The sequence below is a fragment of the Sarcophilus harrisii genome, chromosome 5 (assembly GCF_902635505.1).
Source record: "Sarcophilus harrisii chromosome 5, mSarHar1.11, whole genome shotgun sequence".
Classification (NCBI taxonomy): domain Eukaryota; kingdom Metazoa; phylum Chordata; class Mammalia; order Dasyuromorphia; family Dasyuridae; genus Sarcophilus; species Sarcophilus harrisii.
The window spans coordinates 16,860,579-16,874,115 of NC_045430.1; positions in this window are offsets into that span (position 1 = coordinate 16,860,579).

Sequence of the window (13,537 nt, forward strand, 5' to 3'; positions counted from 1 at the left end):
GATAGGGAAAGGGGTAGGGGCAGGAAAGGTGGAAAAGCCATCTTCAAGAATTTTAAAGGCTGGTGAAAGGAGATTCAGATGACTAAACTAGGAACAGTAGCTTAAAATCTCTAAAAATCAAATTTAGGTTTGTTATAAGAAAAAAAAATACTATTTAGAATGACCTCAAAGTAGAATGGATTGCCTGAGGAATTGTGTCTCTCACTAAAGGAATTTTGTTGTGACTGTCAAGTCTCTGACAATCTGGATTCTGCACCCTAAAAGCTTATGTCTATGTTCCTAATCCCATTTGACCCTGCCTTTGGTAACCAAAATCCCTTGCCTACTTTGGAACTATTTGATGGTATGGACAGAGTGTTGTATCTGAAATTACTGGGTTTCAGTGCAAATCCCTTTTCTGAGATTAATTGTCCTTATAATCTTGGACAAATTACTAAATCTGGGGCAGCAATTTCCTTGCACTATATGACCTTTGAAATACCTCATAGCTCTAGATATATGATTCTGTGACTTATATAGTCTTGCTGGACTTGACTCTCTTTCTGCTGCTTTATTCACCAAATTCTACTTGCTTACTAGATTCACTGTCCTGACTGTCCTGACTCTCTTGTCTGTTCCTGTCCTATTTATTTTCATGTTGTAGCCATCATTGTAGCCCCACCTCCTATCTAGTGCCTACAATTACACCACACAAAGAAACCCCTCTCTGAATGTTTGTTGAATGAATGAATGATCTCAGAAACTCAGTGGAACTGACTTCCAGAATCATCCTGAACAGGAGGTAGCCCTGAGTAATTCCTTCAGGAGGATAATGAGACTGGAAATGTCTACTGGAAAAACAAATGAATCAGAAGGAGAGAATTGTTCAAGAAAAGTGAGATAGTAGGAGGCCCCAGATTGCTGGAGAATGGAACTTTTACCCTTCTGTTGGAATATGAGCTCAGAAATAAATTCTCTAATCCTGGCAAAAGAGCCAGCAAGTCAGAATGGAAAGACTGTTGGCTTTGGAATTTGAACTGAGTAGAAAGCTCAGTTCACTTCCCACCAATAAGACATTGAGAAAATAATTTCTCTGGATCTTTTTTCTCACTAAGAAAATGAGTAAATAAGAAGTATCTGCTTATCTTAAATTTTCCTTCTCTGAGACTCAGTTTTTCCATCTGTAAAATAGGAGAGTTGCTTTTTAATAATTTTTTTCATCTCTAAACTTATAATCCTGTGATTCCCTCAGTAGGCCTCAGTTTCTCCATTTGCATAATGAAAAAACTAGACTCAATCCCTGTCCTTTGTAACTCTGTGATCATATAATTCACTCCCCATGCCTCAGTTTCCTCATCTGTAAAATAAGGGAATTGAATTTCACGAGCTCTAAAATTCCTTTTTAGTTCTAAAGCTACAATTCTATACTTCTTTCCCTCTCTTGCCATTTCAGGACATTTATATATGGAAGAAATTTCCAATCAGTATAAGCAAGCAACCCAAAATCAAAACTGCCTGGATCAGCAGCTGCCTAATTAGAGACACAATTTGTGGCTGAGTGAAGTTTCTACCGGTATAATGTCCCTCCCCAGCAGAGCACTGGGGCCAGCTCCTGCCTATAATTACCTCTGGCTTCCAGTTAACAGGAAAGGAAGAACATCTGTATCAAGAGTGATGAGAAAACTCGTGCCCAGTGTCCTCTGAAACTAAAAGGTAAAAAATGGATCCAATAACGGAAAGCTCATTAGCCGGGCCATTCTTTACTTAATATTTGACAGGCTGCAGTGAACTGGCTGCCCTTCATCTCCTCCCTCCTCCCGCCTCTTTTCCCTCAGGAGATGATTCAGCTTCCACTCAGGTTGCTTCTTACCAGTTCTTCCTCTTGTTTTACCTGGAGAAGGGGGAGACAGACGGGAGAGGGGCCGTCCCATAATTTGGGGGTTGTGTGTGCCTTATGCTTTGTTACTCTGCTGCTATCCCAATGGTCCAAACTCTTAGAGATTAGCAAATGAACTGAGGGCTAGAAGGTGATTGCATGGGATCTCAAGAACTGAAATCATTGACATTGGCAAGTCCCCTTGCCAATGCTTGTCTTAAGTCGCTCAAAGGGTGAAGTGGAGAAATGAAAGTTAATATGGGTCGCCCTGAATCCATCTCGTCTGAGTCAACCAAATGGCACCAATAAAATGAATACTTCTGTGTTTGCTGTAGCTAAGCATTCATTGATAAGGATGCTTCTTCCAAGTGGGTTTTCTCATCTGAAGGTCCACTCAAAACACCTCACTCTGGGTCTTTCAGTATTGCATGGATGCCCTGGGCTACCCTTTGATTATTCCATCATTCTCAGTACATGACTACCCATCTCATTTTCTAGTGTGACACATCCTTTCAATAGAACTTGTGATTCAGAGAGATGCCTTGGAAAAAGAAGAAATTCCAGGGATGAATATGGAGGCAAGAGATGGAATATTGAGTTCCAAGAACATGAAATAGATTGATGTGGCTTTAATGGAACAACATTGATGGAAGAAATCTGAAATTATTGAAACTTGATGCTGAAAAAAATTTAAAGACCAAATAAAAGTCTATCCTAAAGACTTGTGGGAAAAGTTGTATTACTATTCTGAGAATTTTCACTGGTTGAGAGGCTGGTCAAGATGGTCTCATCTAAAAAGACCTTTAATTTTAATATTCTAAAATGTAATAATATTACTATAGTTAATAAATACCTGTTTCATTCCCAGTAAATTCATAAAAGTCGAAGTTTCAAACTAGAAAGGGCCTTAAAAAACACTTAGTTCAGTTATCTTCAAACCTTTTACAGATTTGAAAAATAAGGCCCACATAAGTGAATTGACTTGCCCAAAATCACGCAGAAAGGATCCAAAAGTTAGATATGTGACTTGTATCCACGTCCTCTCCCAATAGAGCAAGAAATTAACCTCTCATCAAATTGTTGCCATTGTGACTCAAGACTGGATTCCCATCTCAACCTGAGGAGATAGTTGATACCACGTCCTAATAAGAGGGCTTTCCCATTCTCCTTTGCTTACTTCCAGTAGGCAGCCAGTTTGCACAAAGACTGGACCTAGAGTGAAGACCTGAGTTCAAATGTAGCTTCAGCTGCTTACTAGTTTTATGATCCTAAATGGCCTCTTTTTGCAATTATTTTTCTTATCTGTACCATGAAGATAATAATAACAGCTGATTCCCAAGATAGTTACAAGGTTCATATGAGAAAATATTTGCAAAGTGCTTTGCAAAATTTAAAAGATTATTTAACTTATTATTTCTACCATATGTATCTTGCAATTTGATTTTTTGTATTATTTTTGTATTGTATATTATTATGATTTTTTGTATATCATCCCTTCAATTTGAATGCGATATTCTTGAGAATTTTTTCTTCTTTTTTCTATATTTTTTTTTACCTTTTTCTATTCTTAGCCTTTAGTACAATACCTGTCACATAGTAGGAGCTTGATAATTACTAATTGGTTTTTTGAATGATATCTAAATGAGCAGGGTACTTAAACAATCCCAGAAATTTTCATGTGTCTGTCTTAGCTTGACCCTCACTACATTCTCCTGATGTAGGATCACAGACTCCTCAATTTTGAGTCAGAAGGCCATTTCAGGGATCATCTAGTCTCACCCACTCTTTTTTTTTTTTTAGAAATCAAGGCTTATAATGTTTTCCCTTTTGGTCTGATTTTTCTTGTACAACATGACAAATATGAAAATATGTTTAAAAGAATTGAACATATTCTGTAAGATTGCTGTCTTGGGGAGAGAGAAGATAAGGCAAGGAGGAAGAAAAATCTGGAACACAATCTTACAAAAATGAATGTTGAAAACTAACTTTACATGTATTGAAATTTTTTAAAAATAATTTTTAAAAATTAATTATTTTTTAAAAAAATAACTGGAAAAAATAAAGAAACCAAGACTAAGGAAGATTTAAAGATTGTTTCAAAGTTTCAGGGGTAGCAAAATTAAAGAGCCTTATAGTTTCTAGATTCCAAAGACAATATCCTTTCTGCTTTAAGTCCTTGTCTCAAAGAGCATATTTTTATCTCCTAAAGAGAGTGAGGTGACTTATTCAGGGTCATACAATTGTTTAAGTTGATGAACTGGAACTAAAACTGGGAGCAGCTGATGCTCAGAGTTTTGCTCTCCACACCTGGATTACCATGTTTGTAATGTCCCCCGGCCCTGAAAGTGCTATACTATAACATGGGGTGGGTGGGGGGGCGACAATGTGTTAGGGCAAAATGGGAATATTGCTGGACTTTGATCAAAGGGATCTGAGTTCAAATTCTAGCTCAGATACTTTTTACTTATATGATATTGTTCAATTCTAGCCATCGTTCTGTTTCTCAATTTCCTCATAGGTAAAATGAAAGATTTGGAACTGATGATCTCTGGGAACCTTTCCAGAACTTCCAAATCTCATGTTATAGGAATAAGTCCAAAGTTGGAGTTTTGGGTTCAAGTTTTCATTCTCAAATTTAATAGCTGCATAGGCTTGAGAAAATCCTGCTCCATGTCTGACCCTGGGTGTCCTCATTTGTGAAAAGGGATAAAAATAGTTTTATGCACTCTCTTAGAAGGAAAAAGTAAATGTCTTGTCAACCTAAAAGTGCTGTATAGATTTATAGCTAGAAGAGACTTTGGCTGACAACTAGTCCTACCTATTTATTTTACAGATGAGAAAATATGAAACATGGAGAGAATGACTTGCTCAGCGTCACATAACTAATAGATATCTAAGGGAACATTTGATTCCAACAACATAATCCTCTATTGCATGTTGACTTTTTAAATGTGAGGAGAGATAGCATGGTAGAGTAGATCAAAGTCCAGACTTAGAATCTAAGAGATTTTCTTCTGACATATATTGGCTATGTGACTATGAATGTTAACCTCTCAGTGTACTAAATAGTGCTAAAAATGAATCACGAAACTGTCGATGCAGGTATTTTGAAAATAAAAAGCTATTATTAAAAAAAATTAAAACAAAAAATGAAAATGAATCACAGACAACTTGTTGACCTGCATTGGTGAAGGAAATTTCCAAACTGGGATTACTGTGTATTATCATAGGTCCAGATACAATCAATGGATGAATAAATGATTGGATTGGGAGATATCATTGGGAGCTCCACTAAAACTATGTCCACCAGGGCAAAAACATTAGATTATGTTAGAAGGCCGAAGCTCAACTGGGTTTTTAATTATGTACTTGTGTCTCTCAGCCTTATTGGGATGAGAAATCTCAGTTACTGTTATCTCCATCTTTTTCCTTTATTATGAGGCAACTGGGAGTTTTGAAATCCAACCTCCTAATTTTCCATTCCTTTTGGGAACAAATTGCCATACTCGTTGTAACCCCTACCTAGAGATCAGGATATTAGTGAGAATTCCCTCCAGATGGAAGAAGGTCACAGCATAGTCAATTAAGCAGGTAGAAAGAAAGAAAGAGAATTGGAAAGGGATTCCCGGGCCTGTGCTTCCCAAGCTGCTTGGTGGTATTTTGACAAGTGTAATTTGGTTTTAATTACTTAGGATAATTATTTCACAGCCCACGGTAGGAAGTTACACATGTTGTCACTTTGGAGAAATCTGAGGGTCCCTCTTGCCTGCTAAGTCTTTCTGCTGAGAAATGGTTGGGGAACTGAAGGCTTGTGATGGGGAGAATTTCTGGCCTTGTAAATTATCGGAGGGAGCGATGTCTAGGATGGGCCCAGAAGGGGACAGGGCTGGGATTAAGAGCCTGTTTTCATGTAGAATTACAACAGCTCAGCTGGATTCTAGAGGACTTAAGAGCCTGAGAGATCAATTAGATTTTCTCTGTGTCTTTGGGTACTGTGGGAGAGGAATCCTGACATGAGGATTCCAAAAGAAAACTATAGATGAGGATGAAGAGCAGTGGGATCAAGGCTGGCAGAGGGTGACATTTTGAAATCAATCAAATTTGGCTTGGATGAGCTCCCAGTGCTTTTTGGGGGACCCCTTGCTCTCCTTTCCCCCCAATCACAGTTCTCTCTCTCCAGAAATGTATATTCCTAGGGAAATAACTCTTATCATCACCCAGAGCTCTTCATGATACTTAACTTCTCTGTGTTTTAATTTCCTAATATGGACTTGATAACCTTTAAGGGTTCTTTGAGTTCTAAAAATATTTTTATATAACTGGAATATTACTATAGGAGTATGAATTAAGAGGTTTTTAAATTTTTATTTTAATGATTTAAAAAATATTTAGTATTTTATTTATCCCAATTGCATATTAAAAAAAAACTTTTAAGATTCATTTTCAAAACTTCAAGTTCCCTTCCTCCCTCCCTGCTCTGCTCATTGAGAAGGCCAGCAAGTCAATATAGAGTATACATGTGTAGTCATGCAAAACATATTTCCATATTAATCATGTTGTGAAAGAAAACATAAATGAAAAAAAACAAACTCAAGAAAAATAAACTTTAGAAAGTCTTCTTGAATCTGTATTCAGACAAAGTCAGTTCTTACTCTAAGGATAAATAGCATTTTTTGTCATAAGTCCTTCAGAGTTGTCTTGGATCATTGTATTGCTGAGAATAGCTAAATTATCCACAACTGATCATCTTACAATTTTGCTGTCACTTTGTACACAATACATTTCACTTTGCATCAGCTCATGTAAGTTTTTCCAGGTTTTTCTGAGAGCATCCTTTTCATCATTTTTACAACATAATCATATTCCATCATAATCACATAGCACAATTTGTTCAGCTGTTCTCCAACAGACAGACATCCTCTCAACTGGAATCCTTCCAGTTCTTTGCCACCAGGAAAGAGGTTCTAAAAGTAGTTTTGCATCTATACATTCCTTTCCTTCTCATTTTTTATCTATTTTTAAATATAGACCTAGTTGTAGTATCATTATATAAAGAGTGTGCATAGTTTTTATAGCCCTTTGGCCACGGTTCAAATTTGCTTTACAGATTGGTTGAAGCAGTTCACAACTCTGCCAACAATGTGTTAATGTTTCATTTTCCCACGTCCTATCCACCATTTATCATTTTCCTTTTCTATTCTATGGGTCAATCTAATAGCTATGAGATTATATTTCAGAATCCTTTTAATTTGCATTTCTCCAATCAAGCGATTTTGACCATTTTTTCTTATGGCTATAGATAGCTTTGATTATCTGAAAACTTCATATCTTTTGATCTCTTATCAATTGGGAAATGAATCTTATTTTGATAAATTTGACTCTGTTCTTTGAGAAATGAATCCTTTATCAGAGAAACTTGCATGAACCGAGAGGTTTAAAGTGATGCCCCTCCTGGTGCTAGGTCACAGAATTATAGATTGTCAGATTTGAAAGGAAATTTCAGCACCTGGGACAGTGTTTTTCACCTTGGAGAAGCTTAGTAAATGTTAGTTATATGGATTGAATGACATTGATCTTAATTGTTTCAAGCCATGAATTTTAGAGATAAGAGGACTGAGTGGAAAAGAGCAAAAGGCTTGTCCAAGGTCACACAGTAATTCAAGGGCAAAAACAAAATTAGGGTCCAGTTCCTCTGACTTCCAGTTTTCCATTATTTCCATAATACCATATTATTAAAGAATAAAAAGGTCACAAGGAATGAATAACCACTTATATTCCTAATAGGAAAGCTTCAAGGTTAGAGATGAAAGAAGTCCTTTGTAATTATACCTCATATAGCACCAGGTAGATGTTTATCTGCTCATAGACTCATGGTTGGAAAAGTGGAAACGATTTAGAGAAATCTGGCTTATCAATCACCTTTCACATATGAGCATATTAAGGCCCAGAGAGATTCAGAGATTTTTTTCTTTTTTTTTATGTTAAACATATGCAATTCTTCTACACACATTTCCACAATTATTATGCTACACAAGAAAAATCAAATCAAAATCAGAAAAAAAAAGAAAACAAAAAGCAAGTAAATAACAACAAAGGTGAAAATATTATATTGTAAACCACATTCAATCCCCATAGTCCCCTCTCCGGATGCAGATGTCTCTCTCCATCACAAGTCTATTGGATTTGGCCAAAACCACCTCATTATTGAAAAGAGCCACATCCATAAGAAATGATCAAAATGATTTTTTCCTAAGGCCACATGGGTAAAAAGTGATAAAAGTAGCATTTGAATTGAGGTCACCAAACTCCAAAACCAGATCCTTAAAACTTCAGTTTGACCCAAGTCTAAGGTTTCCAACCATAAAAGTACTCTCTGTCAAATCAGTCAGTCAGTCAATAAATATGTATTAAGAGCTTATGTCCCAGGCCCTTCGTTAAGCACTAGGGATACAAAGGAAGGCAAAAGACAGTACCTACTCTAAATGTCTAAATATCAAAGTCAATTATGAAGAAGAAAACTATTAATTACTGTCACACCAAAGAAATGCTTAAAACAGAAAGGACTCACTAATGACATTTGCAGAGAGCTTAAAAAGAAGCAACAACTTGTAATTATTATTATTCTCTCCTGGAATATTGATACATACACATTGACATTGAAACATGAGGCATTTGAATGGATGCATCCACTTTACCAGTTCTGCAATATCTTAACATGATTCCCAAAGTTCTCTTAGTGATAATTCCTCCTTAGAAGTACCATAATAGCTGTAGGGAACACTTCCTTCTACAAGGTAGTCAGAAGGGACCCGGGAATTCCTAACATGGTGGATTCTCAAGGCCGCCTCCCAGGATAGAAATGTCCATCTCAGGATCTCTATTCTGTCAGTTATGTACAGACAAAGAATCAAATCAGAAGAGGAGGTCAACGATTCAGCTCCTCTGGCTCAGGTGAGTAAGTCTGTGTTCCAGCAGCTACATATAAAAACCCTATTGTTGCCTAGATGAAGAAAATGCTCCTTGCCATTCTCTCACTTGGATTCTCAGAAAAGGATGATTCTAAGCCACACAATCACTAGAGGGGAAGAAAAGAAAGAATGAAATCTTTCTTGCCTTTTAAAACTGATGCAGCACCACTGCCACCACCCTCCCAGGAGTGGGAAATCAAGGGAGTTTACTCCATCATTCCAAAGCTCCAATCCATTCCGTACTGAGTCAGAACATTTGAGGCCCACTGGAAGTATCCATGGGTCTTCTAGATCCCAGCTTTTTAAACTATGGTTTGCAATGTCATATGGAAGTCTTATAACTGAATGTGGGGGGGGGGGGTCACAGAATTTTGATTTATTATTAGTATTTGTGTATCTATTTTTAAGCCTGTATACCTGGAGTCACATAAAAATTTTTCAGGTGAAAAGAAGTCAAAAATGGTGCTTTAGATCCAGGAAAAAAAGAGATTTGGAAGCAAGGGATCATTTATTTGTCTTTTGTTATATGCATTTTAATTGCTATTGGTGGACAATAACTGAAAAGACTGTAATAAGGGACTCTAGAGTAACTTCATTCAACACTGCCTCCACAACCATCCTGGACTGGTCCCTCATATTACCCTATTTTTAAGTTTTGAGTTCATATTCTGGCTCAGATACTTACTGTGTATCCCTGGGTGGATTACTTAATCCCTTGGGCTTTCATATCTTCATCTATATCTAAAAATGTAATTAATCATTAGTCATTAATAAATAATGTGATTAATCATGTCTTATTAAATTAATGAATCATGATTAACAAATAAATAATTATAAGTCACTAAGATAGTACTTTTTAGTGGATTAATGCTAACTTTCCATCTGAGAAGCCCTAGGAAGAACAGAGAACAAAAAGATGTTGATATCAGAAAGGGAAGAGGAGGGAGGCAAGATCCTGAGCATGGATATGGTATGTTGTGAGGAGACCAAGGCTTTATGAGTTATTACGGTTGGAAGTTTGGAAGTAGTTCTGGGGAAAATATGAAAGGAATACAGTCCTTATTGGTGAAGTAGCAAGTGATTGTCTGAAAAACCAATCCTAAATAACAATTATCCCTAATATTTCCTTGTGCTTTTTTATTTACAGCAGACCTTCGTGGATGTTCTTTCATTCTATCCTATACAACAACCCTGTGGTTCTTTAGGGATTATGAAGGCCTAAACAAAAAATAGAACGGATTAGTGGGGACATAGGATGGATTTATTATAGCTATTGATTGAAAGAAAAGATTTAGAAGAAAAAATAGGATGGAAGAAATTAATAGTTCATTAAGCCAGTATTACAGTATGGGATTTAGCTTTCCAAACCTTATTGTAAGATGCAAGGACAATGGATTTTGGGCCAAGAATGGAGCACAGCTAATGAACCCCCTCCCAGGGGAAGGGGAGAGAAAGTGGTTATCTGTACACTGACTATTCATAATATCAAACTTTGAAGAATCTAAAGTCCTTGAAAGTAGGGACTACTTCACTTTTGCCATTTAGTCCTCTAGACTAACAGTACCTAATGTATGGAACAGCCAGGTAGAGTGTTGGGTCTAGGGTTAGGAAGACCCAGCTTCACAAATTCAAATCTGGCCTCAGACCCTTATTTCCTGTGTGATTTTGAGCCAGTCACTTAAACTCATTTGCCTGGGATAGCATAGAACCATATACAATTGAAATGACTGAACAAATATGCTGTTTGATGTTTGATTGGATGTTCTGATTAAGCAATATTATAATAGAAATGGAGGGAAATTTCACCAAAGTAGTTGCAAAGAAAATTGGAGAAAGGAAAGCCTGGTAGAAAGAATACCAGGAAACAGTCATCAGAAAACTCAAAGGAGGTATACTTTTGAGGGGAAATAAAAGGAGTAATATTTTAGATGTGTTGAGTTTTAAATGCCAATGGATCATCCAGGTAGAATCGAATATATATAAATCGAATATATATATATATACATATATATATATATATATATGTGTGTGATTTAACATATATTTTAACATACTTAACATGTATTGGACTATCTGCCATCTAGGGGAGGGAATGGTGGAAAGAAGGGGAAATTTGGAACAAAAGGTTTTGCAAGGGTCAGTGTTGAAAAATTACCCACGCATATGTTTTGTAAATACAAAGCTTTAATAAAAAAAAAGAAAAAAATTAAAAATTTGGACTGAAAAAAAGGAATATTAATTTAATAATTGTGGGGATGATAGTTTGGAAAAAAGGAAAGACTGATGAGGGGAATACAGGAAAATAGTAATCGAAAACTTAGAAGAGGGATAGGTGTGAGGGGAAATACAAGGAGTTATGTTTTAAACATGTTAAGTTTGAATGTCAATGGGATATCCAGGTAGAAGATGTTTACGGAGAGTTTAGAGGAGACAGATTGGAGATATGCACAAATACACACACACACACACACACACACACACACACACACACACATATATATACACACACATAAGTTTATACACACATATTCACAATATAAATATAGAAAATGTCTGCATAGAAATGATAATTGAACTCATGGGAATTGATATTATTAAGGAAAAAAACTGTAGAGACAATTTAAAAAAAACAGCTTAAGATGTACCCACACTTGATGAGGGGGAGGAAGATAATTAATCAGAAATGGAAATTGAGCATTGAGATGAGGATAAAGAAAACTAAGACAGAAGAGAAAAAGAAAAGACAATTAAAAACCCATTTTGTTGCATGGATAAATAGAAATGTAATAACAGACTTCAATACATTTTCATAATTTTGTTAACAAAAGATAAATAGGAGACATACTGAAAAGCACAGAGCATTGAACAAACTGAATGAACTAAATGTTTTAGGGGAATTCAGTGGCAAAAGCCAAAAATACTTCTCAAATATACGTCAATACTTTGAGAGAAAGTTTGGTAGAAAGAACTAAATCAAGATTATCCTAAAATATTTATGGATGAAACTGAAGGAAAGATAACAGATATGAAATGAGACAGATTTACCAACTTTTTTATATCAATCTAGTCTTATCACAGATGACAGTAAAACTAGCATTTGTACTTGTATTTCAATATTTCATGTTACATGAAGAAGGGAAAATGACATTTAAGAAGATTATGTTGATAAGCATAACTGGAGTTTATCAAGTACCCAATGATACACAATTCATGCTGAAGGAAAAACAATTTCCAAAGGTAGTGAAGAATCAGTTTTCAAGTTGTACATAATAGAATAAGATACTAAAGGAATAGGGGGGGAGTGTAGGTGGGATCCCATTGGAATATGAAAAAGATTGAGAAGAAATTTCCCAAAACCAAATCACATTTCTCCTCTCTGGAAAATTATCCTGAGAATGATAAATTCACAAAAGGAGCACATTTGGTGATGATGAGAGAGGATAGCATTTATGTAAGGTTTGCAGAGTTTTCCATATATTATCTCCTTTTTATCTTTACAACAATCCTGGGATGTAAGGTAGTATTATTATTCCTATATTATACATGAAGAAACTAGGGCTTAGAGAGGGTGACTTGATTAGGGTCACGTAGCTGGTAAATATATGAAGCTGGATTTGAACTCAGGTTTTCTTGATTCCATATCCAGTTATCAAAGAGTTTTCTAAAAGCCCACATTTTCACAAACAGGTTATTTCAAAGTATGTCAAAGGTTATATATATGGTGGTAGAAGGGACTGTAAAATTATTAAATCCAACAATCTCATTTTATAGATGAAAAAACAAACCCAGAGGAATACAAAAACTTGCCCAAAGTCATATAGTGAGTAAAAAGCTTAATCTTGAAGCCAGGCTCTCTGACTTGTCAGCCAGCAGTATTTCATTGTAGTACATCTGCTTTCTTGGGTCAATGTAAATTTATGATGTGTATTGGAAACATTCACATAAACATACAAGGAACAATATTCTCAGGTGAAGAAAATGATCTGTATAAATATAATAGGGAAGACATAATATAGACTTAATTTCTAGACCATAATTATTCAATTGGCAAACATTAATTGCAGACTTGCTATATGTTGGGAAGAGGGTAGCCAGGTAACTCAGTGGAGAGAGTGCTGGGCTTAGAGTCAGAGCCTGGAGTTCACATCCCGCCTTAGATACTCACTAGGTATAGAAAGAAAAGGTAAACCTCTGCAGTATCTTTGCCAAGAAAATCCCATGGACAACATGTTCCATGGGGTCACAAAGAGATAAGACATGATCGAATCATTGAACAGCAACAACATATGCAAGGCACTGTGCTAAGATACAAATAATGACAAAAACCATATAACAAACTTTGCCCTCATGTTTCTTATTCTAATGGGGGAAGAATACATTAAATTCCCACAAAATAGAATTAAGATAATTGTTGGGAGGAAAGCTCAAATACTTGGGAAGATCAAAGCAACAGTTTGAGCTGGATCTTCAAAGAAACCAGGGATGTCAGGGGGTTGTGATGAAAAAAAGGGGGAAGCATCCCAAGCATTCTGGCCCCTGCAAAAATACAGCAATGGATGAGGAGCGTTATGGGAGAGGAGCAGCAAATAGGCTGGTATTGCTGGAACTTAATTCATGTGAAGAAGAAGAAAAGTAAGTGAATCCTGAAAAGGGAAAAAGGAGTCAGGTTGAACAAAAAGGACTTGAATCCCAAAGAAAGGACTTCCTATGTGAT